The sequence below is a fragment of the Spermophilus citellus genome, assembly GCF_964194105.1.
Source record: "Spermophilus citellus genome assembly, chromosome: 7".
NCBI classification, from domain to species: domain Eukaryota; kingdom Metazoa; phylum Chordata; class Mammalia; order Rodentia; family Sciuridae; genus Spermophilus; species Spermophilus citellus.
Window position 1 is genome coordinate 78,406,009 of NC_138188.1, and position 14,081 is coordinate 78,420,089.

The 14,081-nt window shown below is 39.3% G+C and overlaps 1 protein-coding gene and 1 pseudogene across 3 annotated transcripts in view; both read left to right on the plus strand.

The window, feature by feature from the left end:
* Positions 1-10,270, plus strand: part of LOC308653857 (uncharacterized protein) — a 30,380-nt gene extending 20,110 nt beyond the window's left edge. The window contains exon 6 of one of the 2 annotated variants that reach the window (XM_081302604.1): positions 9,512-10,270. The gene's annotated coding sequence lies outside the window, so the exon portion shown is untranslated. Of the gene's footprint in view, positions 1-1,009; positions 3,249-9,511 lie in introns of those variants that run through there. The other variant, XM_081302603.1, reaches the window with a different exon arrangement.
* On the plus strand, positions 3,451-4,550 carry LOC308653034 (apolipoprotein L domain-containing protein 1-like; annotated as a pseudogene). Its single transcript has one exon. The product of its transcript is annotated as an apolipoprotein L domain-containing protein 1-like (transcript).
* Positions 10,271-14,081: the final 3,811 nt, after the last annotated feature.

Consider the following 14,081-nt stretch of genomic DNA (forward strand, 5'->3'; position numbering starts at 1 on the left):
GATATCATAGGAAAAGAGGAGTCAAGGCAGCCCACAGCACCCAGGTACATGCAGAGAAGAAGCCCAGAGAGTTAAGTACTAAGACATGCAAGAGGGCTATTCCCGCTACTTCATCTTTCAGAGGTTGGGTCCAGTGCAGAAAGAGTAGTCTGAAGACTGTCTGCTGGCTTTGGCCATTGATGAGAGCATCTCATGACAACAAGGGAAGGGTCTGGTCTGATGTGGGCCAGGAAGTGAAGGATAGAGCTAGTGAGCAAGGTCAACCTTGAAAGTTCCAAGAACAGTACAATATGTGCACCATAATCTATATACTTTTCTATATATATGTGATATGTCAAGCAAAAATGAAGATTACTATGACACCCATATATTATTCAGCTAAGTTCATCAATTTTAACATTTTGCTACAAATAGCAAATTCTCTATAACCACCATACTAATATCACTTTGAGGAAATTTGATATTGACATGAAACTATTATCAGTTATGTAGACCATTTTGAATTTTCGTAAATCCATTATAGCTGGATTTTTAAACAATACAGGATATGATCAAGGATCACGTTACATTTTTTTTTGTCATGATTCTTCAGAAACTTTTAATCTAGAAGGGTTCTCTGATTTTGTTTTTATACAGCACTGACATTGTTGAGGAGTCGTGGACAGTTGTTTTGCAGAATTTCAATGTTTCTGATTGCCTCCTCATGATCTGTTTTAGTCAAAACGTTTTCTGCAGGAATAGGACAGATGATATTGCTTACCTCCTATTGTTTCATGGAGGGAAACTTAACATCTGTTGTCCAGTATAGGTGATGTTGAAGTTTGATCATTCAGTTAGGGTAATGCTGTTTGAGAAGTTAAAGTGCTGTCAGCCAGGTTTCTCCTTTGTGACTTACTACATACAGAAAGAGTCCACTGAGAGAACATTCTAAATAATAATAACTAGAAGGAACAAACCTTTTAGATTCTAGCTAACATATGGTCAACTTTATTTCTTCTATTCTCTTTAGTTTCTTTATAGGAACTATAAGGAACCTCAGAGGGAGAAGACAGATGTAATGGAACAGGAGGGGAAAAGAAAATTTGACAGAACATCGATAAGAGTTTTTCCAAATTTGGCAAAATATATAAATTTACACATTCTAGAAGTACATAGACACCCCCCGCCCAACACAGCCCATATACAAAGAAAACAGATCTGAGTGCATATGAATCAAATGGCTAAAAACTGAATACAAATTTTTTGAAAGCAGCCAGAGAAAAAGGATAAATTACATATAAATAATAATGGTTGGATTCCTGCCAGAAGCAATAGAGGTCAGAAGATAGTGAGAGGGATCTTTAAAGCACTGAAAGAAACTTCTGGTTTTAGCACCAACATGTGAAGAGCTTGGAAGTTGTGACTTCCAGCCTTATAATAAGAACAAATGGAAAATCAGCAACTTTTACATCTCCACCAGAGAACTGAGGTAGCAGGGCACACTGCCACCATGAAATCTGGAGAAAGAGCTGAATCCAGTTCATGGACAGCTCTGTTCCCCTGAAGCAGAAGCCACAGGAGCCATCAACTGGTAGGAACACCTAATGATAATTCTGATAAATGGTTGGTACATTAGTGTGGGAGTGAGAAACTCCTGGGACACAGCCTTAGAGAGCCCCCGCCCCTCAGGCTCTACTCCAGGAACCTTACTAGTTTCTCTTGCTAAAGAGCCAAGGAAGATACCCTTATGGCTCTGGCAGGGGTTGGGGAAAGGTAACCATTGTGAAAAGAGCAACCATTCTCTAGAACAGAAACCTACTCTCCAAGGAAAAGGACTTCACCAGAGCTTTGTCCCATGACAGGGATGGCATTTCTCCTACTCCAGGCTCTTGTCTCATGCAAGGTGCTAGTGGTTGTGGAAAAGTAAGAAACAGCAGTGAAAGTCACACTCCAGAAATGCAAGCTCACTCAACACTATGATCTAATCATAGACCACAGAATCCTTCTTTCCTCTCTACTGTGCCACTATACCAAAAAGCCTCCAGCACAATTCTAGAGAATTACAGCTAAAAGAGTTGAAGACACAAATTCTTTCTGGGCAAGAAATGAACATAAAGACATGATAAAAATCTAAAGTTTTTTGGCCCCTTTGGCTACAGAAAACACGAATTTGTAGTCATATTAGCAGAAAATCTCACCAAATAAATGGCCTGTTTACCTCAGTTCCTATTATTCAATACACTATGTCTGACTTTCAACAACAAAAAAATTATAACGCAGACTAAATGGCAAGAAGAAACAAAGTCTAAGGACATAAAGCAAGCATTAGAATGAGACCCACAGATGATTTAGATGTTGGAATTATCAGATAGGAACTTGAAACAACTATGATTGAGATGCTCAAGGTTACAGCTGAAAAAGAATATTAAAGAAAAGATAATGTCAGCTGAGAGATGGAAACTGTAAATAAGAAACAAAAGGAAAGACTAGGAATAACACTAAGATAAATGATTAACACCTTTGATGGGCTCATCAGTACCCTAGATGTGACTGAAGAGAATATTAGTGGACTTGCAGATAGGTCAGAAGAAACTTCTCAGGCAAAATTGCAAAGAGAAAAGAAAAAACTTAAACAGAAAATTTAAGAACGACGGGGCAATTGCAAAAGATAATCAACTGTGCAACTGGAATAGTAGGAGGAGAAGCAAAATAGAACAGAGTTGAGGAAAGACTTCAAGTAATAATGATGGAAAACTTTTCTGAAGTAATAAATACATGGAGTTCAGAGAACATCAAACAAGGTAAATACCCCAAATCTACACCTAGCATGTTTCAAATTGCTGAAAATCAAAGACAAAGAGATGGTGTTTAAAGAAATGGATAATCTTACTCAAAGAGGAGCAAAGATAAGAATCTTAGTGGACTTCTCCTAAAATATGCTAGAAAGAGTGCTGAGGCTAGAGTATCAAAGCCAGCTTCAGCAACATAGCAAGGCCCTAAGAAATGTAGTGAGACCCTGTCTCTAAAAATTAAAAAAAAAAAAAAATAGTATGGACTTAGAAGACTCTTACATTTTAGATAAAAACATTAATTCTAAGTTGATGGTAAAAATTTAAGATTACAGAAAAGGAAGAACAGAAGAGCAAAGGTCAGATGGTACAAACAGAAAACAAAGAGCAAAATATGAGGCCTAAATCCAAATATATCAATATTACATTGAACAGAATGAATTAAATACTCAGTTAAAAGGCAGAGATTATCAGAATGGGTTAATAAAAATCAAGACCTAATCATGTCTACAAGAGATATGCTTTAAATATAAAGATACAGGTAAATTGAAAATTAAAAAATTCAGGAAAATAATGTAAAAATAAAGAATGGAAAGTTGGAACTTTTATTAATATAAATCTGTATTAATATCAGATAAAATAAACTGCAAAGGTATTACCATATATAGAAATTCTGGGACTTTTCTTTCCTGGAGGCAGCCAGAAGTAAATGGGCATGAAGCGGCCTCTGGCCTGGGAGCAGCAAGGTGCGGATTCGCTGCATCGCTTCCAAGGGCTGTTGCTGTATAGCCGCGGCCAGCTCCACGGCCAGGTGCTGCGCCTGCGCGAGGTGGCCCGGCGCCTGGAGCGCCTCCGTAGGCGATCCCTGGCCGCCAAAGTGGCGGGCAGCTCACTGAGCGCTGCGGGCGCAGTAGCTGTTATCGTGGGGCTTTCGCTCAGCCCTGTCACCTTGGGTGCCTCACTTCTTGCGTCGGCTGTGGGACTAGGGGTGGCCACCGCTGGAGGGGCAGTCACCATCACATCCGATCTCTTCCTGATTTTCAACTCCGGGGAGGTGCGGAGGGTGCAGGAGATCACTGCCACCTGCCAGGACAGATGCGTGAGATCCTGAGTTGCCTGGAGTTCTTCTGCCGCTGGCAAGGCCGCGGGGACCGCCAGCTGCTGCAGAGCGGGAGGAACGCCTCCCTGGCCCTGTACAATAATGTCTACTTCTTTGTCTTCTTTGGCTCACGTGGCTTCCTCATCCCCAGGCGCGCCGAGGGGGCCACCAAGGTTAGCCAGGAGGTTCTGACTGGTGGAGAGCCTGGAGTCCTGCACCGGGGCTCTGGACGAACTTAGTGAGCAGCTCGAGTCCCGGATCCAACTCTGCACCAAATCCTACTGTGGCCAGGACCTCAGGATCTCTGTTGACCAGCCCGCAGGGTTGTTAGTTTCTGAGAGCATCCTTTCCCCCTAATGACCTCGGCCTGAAACTTCTCCCATGGGATGCTCCAGAAAAACACCACTTTGGGCTAAGAACTGAGTGCAAAGGATGTGAAAGTGGGTGGATGCTCACAGCCCTTTCCCCATCACTGACATGCAGCCTGGGCTTGCATATTAGGAACTTCTCACTCCTATGATCCTAATGGAGTTTGTGACCTGAAAACTCTTTTTCCTTTATCAAGAACCTTTTAGATCTCACATAGCTGTGCAGATACACCTGTTTTGGAGCTATTTCTAGTGGTAGGGGCGGGTCCCTGACCCCACCCTGATGATTTGAGCTGGGGCTGGAGAGGGTGCCACCCTCTGGGTTCTCTCCAAGTCCCACTAGGTTTTGAGGTCCTCAAAATGCCTGTGAGAAGAGACACTTGCTTTAAAATATCTCTTCAGGAGTTTCTGATAAAAAGAACTCCAGAATCCTGTTTGCGACCCAGAGAGGGCCTGGAGCTGACATGCCCTCTTCTTCCTGCCCCGCCCACAAAGTGTGGTCCCAGGACTGGCTCATTAGTACCATCCAGGAACTTGCTGGGATCATCTAGTAAGTTCTTGTACTCAATCCCAATTTAAGGAAGCAGAAAGTCTGAATGTGGGGCCCAGCAACTTGTGTTTAACAAGCCCGCGAATGATTCTGATTACACTAAGACTTGAAAACCACTGCAACAAATGTCAACTTATGGTCCCTTCAATGAGATTTCTTAAAGTCTCACGGCCTCTCTAGGGTCTCCTTGGACTTCAGAGTCATTCACAGAAAGGCAAAGACTGTTCTAGAAGCAAAAGAATGAATGTATGTGCGAGCAAGCGTGCTGATCAACCCATCCTGGGGAAATTTTTTCACAAGAACTAAGGGATGTAGCTCATTAAGTCCATAAGAGGGCAGTGTTGCTTAATCATTGTAGAAACTGGTACAGAAAGGAATGTGAATTTACCAGAAACAGATATTTCCCTATTATTTTCTCTGAGAACTCCAGACTACATGTGTTTATTTTAAGTTTGCTATTTAATAACTTTATTATTTTCATTTAATTTTATTTACTCACGGAATAGCATGTTTCTGAATAGAAGACTACTGAGGCTTTTTACTTTTTAACTGAGGCTTTTTTTTTTTTTTTTTAAGAAATGAAGTTGAGTTTGATTTTCAGAGGGATTTTTTCCTCTAGTGTTTTAAGCAATTTTTAAAAATAAGTGTGGGGATTTCTGAACAAAGAGACCAGGAGCTGGTTTTAAGCTTGTAAATGGAGGCTTTAATTGTGGGATATATAAATGATGAAGCATATTTATCCTGAAGGTACTTTGCCAGAAGATAACACTTGACCTGGAAAAAAAAAAACTTCTATAGTTTAGGAAGCTTTTTAAAAATTCAAGGAAATTGAAAGAAGTACTTAGTCTTTGGAAATGTGATGTCCTATGAAGTTATGTCTTATGGGTGATAGACAAATTAGTTTGTGTTAGGGTGTTAGAGTGATGTGTCACATTTTGACTTTGGGGACTGTAACAAACCTGTTATGTCTAAGAAAATACTTTTCATTTCTTTAATTCCCATTCCTACAATTGTAATGTTGAAAAATAAGTTGGAAAGTCTTCAGGGTTACATACAAAAAACTTGGCTGTATTATTCAATATGGTATAAATTTATCTAGCCTACACCCATGCTTCCCAATGATGACTGTGTCTGAGGAATTATAATTTTAGCAGTAGAGGGAAGGTTTTGCTTTCCCTCTAAATTGCAATTGGTCTATGTCCTGGTTTATTATAAAATTAATATTGTCTTTTAAAAAAAAATTAGTGTCATTTCCTAGACTGCCTTGCATAGATGGTAGCACTGTAGATCACCAGAATGTACTTCACATTGCTGTTGTGTTAAATCATAAAGGTATAGCCATCAATTATTGATGCTTAAACTTGAATTATATTCTTCCAGTGTCTGAACTGTTCCCTAGAAATCAACTGGGCAATTTTGGAAGCAGCAGCAATAGTTTTCGGCGGACACAACATCTTTGTTTGTATGCGGTGCTGAGGATCGAACCCGGGGCCGCACGCATGCCAGGCAAGCGCGCTACCGCTTGAGCCACATCCCCAGCCCAAGCAGCAGCAATAGTAGCGGCAATCATTTTTCTTATTATTTGGGTATTTTAGTATACCAAAGTTATAAACTTCTGGAGTTATTATTTTATTTTAGTGGCCCACTTTATATCTTTGGCAATGTGTCTGCCTTTGAACAATAGTTACACATAGTAGAAATTCAATAAATGCATCTGAATAATTTAATTAACTGTTTAGCTGTATTAATAGGAATTTGTTGATAATGAAATATCATCTATCATCTTATTTGTCTGATATAAATATTGGATCCTCTACCATGTTTAATCAAATTCAGCTACATTGTCCTAAGAAAAAATATTTCTTTCTTTAACAGGAATGTGAATAAGGCTTTTCCTTAAGGTCTTCATTCTATAAACAAACAGGTTGCAATGGCATGTTGTAAAGGGAAGGGAAAGGTGTATTTAGCCTCTAAGTACTACTCAAAAACGTCAGGGTTTGAACATGTATGTGTTGTACTAAATGTTTAAGTGCTTCTCTTTTTGTTTCTTGGGTTTACAATCATTTGGATTATTTTATTTCACAATAAAAGATATTCATGTGGTTCTATATTTCAAAAAAAGAAATTCTGAAGAAAGATATGACAATAATTATTGTTCCTGCATGCAGTAACAGAGCTTCAAAATATATAAAGCAAAAATCAACAGAATGAAAGGGAGAAACACACAGTTACCAACAATCGTGGGAGATTTTGATACCTCTCAGTAAATACACTAATTGGGCAAAAATATTAATAAAGACATAGAAGGTTTGAGCAAGAGTATCAACTACCTCAGCCTGACTTTACAGAATACAACACACAATAACTACAGAACTCCCGTTCCCTTTGAGGGCCCTTCATACTTTCATTGAAACAGATCATATTCTGAGCCATAAAACAATATTACTTATCAATAATGGATGGATTCAAACTCACAAGCTTCTTCTCAGCAAAGGGAATGATCAATAATGTGAAGAGAGAGCCCACAGAGTGGCAGAACATCTTTACTACCCACACATCAGATAGAGCACTAATTTCCAGAATATATAAAGATCTCAAAAATCGTTAACACCCCCAAACCAAATAACCCAATCAATAAATGGACTAAGGAACTGAACAGACAATTCTCAGAAGATATATGTTCATCAACAAATATATGAAAAAATGTTCAACATCTCTAGCAATTAGATAAATACAAATTAAAACTACTTTCAGATTTCATCTCACTTCAGTCAGAATGGCAATTATCAAGAAGACAAGTTAACAATAAATGTTGGCGAGGATGTGGGGGAAAAGACACACTCATAGATTGCTGGTGGGACTCCAAATTGGTGCAACCATTATGGAAAGCAGTATGGAGACTCCTAAGAAAATTTGGAATGAAACCACCATTTGACCCCAGTTATCCCACTTCTCAGTCTATTCCCAACAGACTTAAAATCAGCATACTACAGTGACGCAACCACATCAATGTTACAAAGCAGCTCAACTCACAACTATGGAACCAACCTAGGTGTCCTTCAACAGATGAAGAAAATGTGGCCTACATGCACAATGGAATATTACTCAGTTTTAAAGAAGAACAAAGTGATGGCATCTGTCAATAAATGGGTGGAAGTGGAGAATATCATACTAAGCCAAATAAGCCAATTCCAAACCCAAAGTCTAAATGTTTTCTCTGATATATTGACACTAATTCACAATAAGGAGCGTGGCTATGAAAGAATAAAGTTACTTTGGATTAGGCAGAGGGGAGTGGGTGTGGGGGTAGGAAGGAGAGTAGAATGAACTGGACATTTTTGCCCTATGTGCATATGTGACTATATGACTGATGTGATTCTACATCCATCACATACAACCAGAAAAATGAGAAGTTATACTCCATTTGTGTATGATGTGTCAAAGTGCCTTCTACTGTCATGTATAAATAATTAGAACAAATAAAAGGGAAAAAAAAGAATGGTGTCAGCCAAGGGGTGGAGGAGGAGGAATGGGAGTTATTACTTACATGGTGACAGAGCTTCTATTTGGAGTGACAAAACTGTTCTGGAAACAGAAGGTTGTACAATATTTTATGTGTAATTAATGCCTGTGAGCTGTCCACTTATCATGGCTAAAATGGCAAATTTTATGTTACAAGTCTTTTACAACTATGAACACTTTATTAAAGTTTTAAAAATTTTTCTTTTCAGAAACTGAAAGAACAGGATGCCATGTTAGTAGCTTTTCTTGAGAACCTCCTTGTCTGCCATGATATGCGGCTTGTTAAACTTGTGAGAGGTTTTGCCAAGTTCAGGAATGGGTGCTGAGAAAGAGAGGAAACAAAAAATGCATAATTTAGAAGCAAAACATGTTCTTTCAACTAAGGCCTGAAGACTACTTATGAATACATTTGATTTAAACAACCCATATTTTGATACCTGCCCAAATCTCTCATAATCACAACCATAACTTTCATAACTGTTTTGAAAACAGTTGTTTTTAATTGTTCTAAATTCTAAAAATTGACAGTTAAACAGCCCATTAATACACTCACACCAGCATAGAATGGACATGATATTTGATAATATACCAAAACAAACTATCACAAAATTAAACTTTTACTCCTGGCAGATGAAACCCTAAAATGTAGCAGCTGCCTTATTGGTAGTGATCAATGAATATGAAATGAAAACTTTCTGTTGGTCATTCAAAAATACTCAATATTTTCCCCAAATTGCATCATTTCCAAATTTACCTCTAGTAATTCCCAGGCTGAACCTCTTTTCTCCACCTCCACTTCAAGGCACTTATTCAGGGAGTCCAGGAATGCTGGGGAAACTTTTCCTGGGTTTGTAGGTCCTGGCGCTCCATAGGTGGCAATGAGGTGTAAGGCCTAAAAATATAAAAACATCTGTGACATTCTTTTTCTTTGGGGGGGGGGATGGAATACTGAGGGTTGAACCCAGGGTGGCTTTACCAGTGAGCTACATCCCTAACCCTTCTTTTTAATTTTTGAAATAAGGTCTCACCAAATTCTTGAGGCTGGTCTTAAACTTGTGATCCTCCCCTCTTTAGCACTCAAGTCACTGGGATTACAGGTGTGCAACCATTGGGTATAGCATTTATGACATTTTAAAGGCACTCAACAAGTTTTAATGTAATTTATCAAGTTTATGGAACTATTTGTGTGTGTGTGTGTGTGTAGTGTTGAACCAAACCCAGGGCCTTATGCATGCTGGGAAAGCACTCTACCACTGAACAACATCTCCAGCCCCTCTGAATTCTGCAAAGACAATCACTATAAATACTACAGTGAGTAAAATGAGGTTATCATTATCTCTTCCTGCTTGAATTTTGTATCCTCCCTCCTTCCCTTCCTTTATTGTTTCTTCTCCTCCTCCTCTTCCTTCTTCGACTTCCCTCTCTTCCTCCCTCACTCCTTTCTCCCCCCCCCCACCCTTTCTTTATAGGGAGTGATGCAGGAATTGAACCCAGGAATATGCTAGGCAAATAAGTGCTCTACTGCTGAGCTATACACCAGCCCTCTTTTCATTTTATTTTGAGACAGTGTATCTCTAAGTTGTCCAGGCAGGCTCAGACTTGGGATCCTTCTGCTTGAGCCTCTCCAGAAGCTGAGATTACAGGTGTGTGCCCCCAGGCCTGGCAGCTTCATCTTTTCTGGGTTGAAGTATAAATGCAATACATTTGCTTAAAGAAAACAAAATCAACAACAACAAAAACCCCACCTGGGGTGCATAAAAGTATAAAGAAAAATCATGACAATCCTACTACCAATGTGGACTATCCTGTTAAACCTTCCCAAGCTTTTTAAAAGTCACATTTCAAAACAATTTGAATCTACTGAAACTCTTTTCCTTCAAAAGCTATATGCCAACTTCATCATTCCTAAGAACTTAATTATAAATTATTCTAATGGCTAAATTGAATAGTGCCTTAATATGGGTGTTTTCATAATTTAATCAATCCCCTTTAGAAAAATCTTTGTATTCTTTAATTTTTGATTATTACCTTTAAGTTTCCAGAAATGAAATGAATTTTAATTAATGAATTTTTTAGTATAAATTTTAGGTTTTAAAAGTGAGCAGACAATAGAGACCCTCACTGAGTTGCCTGTGACATAGGAAGAACACTGTAAGGGATCTCGGTGACCTTCTTCAAAACTGAAAAGACAACTAGAGAGCCTTGCAAATGCTTTTTCCAAATGCATACTGGATTTTAAAATGTGGATCCTGAAATGTTCCCATGTTGGCCCCTCATTTTCTTATTATTAATATCTTGCATTACAGTGTAGTATACTTACTACAATGATATGTATGTTTATATAAATACATTTTTGTTTTTTGGCGGTGCTGGGGCTTGAACCATGGGACTCATGCATGCTGGGCAAGCACTCTATCACAAATAAACAAATACGGATATACTTCTATTAATCCAAAGCTGACACTTTACATTAGAGTTCACTCTTTGTATTAGATTTATAATGCCAATGTCTTGGCTGGGCACAGAATCACGAGCCACCACACAGCTTTGTAGATTCAAACAGCAATTCCCGAACTCACACCGGCCTCCACACACGCTCTGGGGCAATCCCAGTCCTCCTCCGCCCAATTCACCTACTCCACGAGGCTTTTTTTCCAATATCCCATTTGAATCTCACGAGAACTCTTCGGGAACAAGCAGCAGGAACACCCTAATCCCGGCAGCAATAATCTTCAACCTCCAACTTCCCTAAAACCCCTATTGTCTTAAACCGGGAACGCCCTAAACCCAAGGACCGGGATACTTCCTCAAACCTGATCAGCTCTAAACCCGGATCCGCCTTGGTCCTTGAGCAAGGTCACTTTACATGCAATGTCAACAGCGAAATCCATTTAACATGGGGTACGCTAGCAAGGAAATTTTGATGCGTCATTCCTACTTGGCAATGGCCCTCAGCAATATAATTCTGTGGGTTTTGAAAAATTAATATTGTTATAATGGTAGATTTATAACATCAACTGCACTAAAAACCTACTACTCAACCTCTTAGCATTCCTGAATCCCTGCAATCACTGAGTTTTTAAAACTCTTCGTACTTGAGATGTCCTAAACTTACATGCTAGGCAAGTGCCCTATCATGGATGAGCAGTTCCAGCCCACCAGCTACACTTGCAATTGGAGAGTATCTAGCCCCTTTAGACTGAAGGGCATCGCTAAGCACTATGTTCTTAAGGATCTTTCAGAGTCTAATATGCTCTTAAGGATCTTTCAGAGTGTAATATGCTCATGGCATAGGCATGTAGTCAATTTGCCATGATCTTTCCCTGTAATAAATAAATACATAAGATTAATTTCTGTCATGTCTATTGTTGTTATGATATCTCAGTTTTTATAAATGAATACTATTCTATTGTATGGATATAACACATATATTGGATTTCTTTTGTTTATTTTGTGGTGCTGGGGATGGAACCTAGGGCCTCAGGCTAGGCATGTGCTCTACCACTGAGCTACACACAGTCCTCACATTCACTTTTTGAAAAACATCTTGGTTCCAGATTTGGCAAATATGAGTAAAGATGCTATAAAAATTTCGCACAGGTTTTTATGTGGACATGTTTCAATGCATGGGGTAAATACCTAGGAACACATTGCTGGGTTATGTGGCAAGCTCATGTTTTGTTTTGTGTGAAACTGAAAAAAATCCTCTTCTGGAGTGGAGCCTCCCACTAGCAATGCAGGAGCATTCCTGTTGCTCCATCTCTCATCCAGCATTTCTCACTTTTTATTATTCTCACTCCTTAGTGATTAGGTACAACTCTCTCTTATTATTGAATATTTGCACCTTTCAATGATCACACTCTACCATCACATAACACACCATATCACACAGGACAAGAATCTTAGGGTTGTTCTTGGCCCTGATGCTTTTATTGTCATTTTATACATGCATATCTCCTGCCTCCACTGTTATTATTTTTATTTAAATGGTTTTATCTTTTAAAGATACTTTTATAGCAAAAATTCATATATTTATTCAGGTAGTTAAAAGTACTTTCAACTTTACTGTATTTGAGGAGGCTGTTATTTAGTGTTATTTCGCTTTTGGAAGATGGATTTCTCTCAGAACTTCATTACACATCATGAAAACCCTTTAAACTGTCTCACAGCTCACTTATGTTATTTCATTTAAAAACTGTTTTCATTTCTATCTTTATATTTCATGGTGGTAGTTTTCAATACAATAATCTATCATTAATCCAATCTCAAATATTAGTTTCCATAATGTGTTAGTCAGCTTTGTGTCACTGTGACCAAAATACCCGACAAGACAAAGTTAGAGGAACAGGTATTTTGGCTCACGGTTTCAGAGGTTTAGTTCATGGTCACTGACTCCACTGCTCTGGGCTCAAGGTGAAGAAGAACATCATGGCGGAAGGGCACAGTGGAGGAGAGCTGTTCTGCTCAAGGTGGCCAGGAAGCATCAAAGCAGAGAGGGGAAAATGGGGACAGGGAAAAAAACCCTTTGAGGGCACCCTCCAGTGTCCCATCTGCTCCAACCACACTCCTATAGTGACCAACTATCCATTCAAACTAGGATAGAGTGATTAGGTTATGGCTGTCACAATCCTATCATTTCACTTACAAATATTCCTGCATTAACACTGGAGCTTTTCAGGGACACTTCACACCCAAACCACAACACGTAACTAAGCTTAATTTGGATCTTTTAGAAATATGCCTTCCATATGCCTAACTTTTTAAAGCCTAAAACATAATTATAAAAATTATTTTTATGACCTTGTGTGATAATTCTTTCATCTGTGTCAGGTATGGGTTGGTTTCACCTGAATATTCTCCATGAGGAACTACATTTTCCTACCCCTTTGTCTTTTTGTTAAAGCTTTGACTGGAGGTCTGGGTGCCTTTGGGTCCTGGCCACTTCTGATTCCTATCAATATTCTCTGACTTTTTTTTAGGAAGATCAAGTCTTCTTTTATTTGAAGGGCAGATCTGTGTTAACTATGGAGGCCACATGGGAGGTGGAGCTTCATATTTCTGCGTCTCTTCATCTTTGGAGAGTTTTGATGTTCTCCTCCTCCTTTCTTGGCCTGGAGGTGCTCTTCACAAAGCTCCTGGTCTTCCCTGGTTTCAGACCCACGGGTCTCATCCGGGTCAGTCAAGATTCTCAGAGGCCTTGTCTGCAATTCACCTTGGGGACATGTTCCATGAGAATCTGCTTTGTTTTGGGCTATGTTCCTTCATCTCCCAGGTACAGGATCTGGTACAAGTGGTGATCTCCTTAGATTCATGATATCTTGTGAGAACCTGGTGCACAACTCTCACCTTTCTCCTCCAGGTTACCTATTCTAACTATGCTCATGTGACTGCTCTCCCTGCAGGCTAAGGTGTTTTTCCATATTGAGCCAAGGGAATGCAGAGTAGCAAGCTCGTGGATGACCAGCCCATCTTTGATCACCTTCTGGATCTACTGATAGTTGATGCCATATGGGATTTAGCTGGTTTCAGTGGGGTCTAATCAGATCCACAGCAGAGGACACTGAGGACAAGCCCCTTCTGAAGCATGAGTAGAACTATGGTTGTGGTTGTGGCCCTATAAATATTCTTGAGCTTTGTTCTGGGATATAGTTTTAACCGGTTTTGGTCTTATTTGTAAGATTTGTTAGGTGGAACTGAAGTAGTGTTTAAGGGTAATTATTTCTGATTATTGAGACAAGACTCCTTTGAGCTTCTACTCCATATCTTGTGAGTGA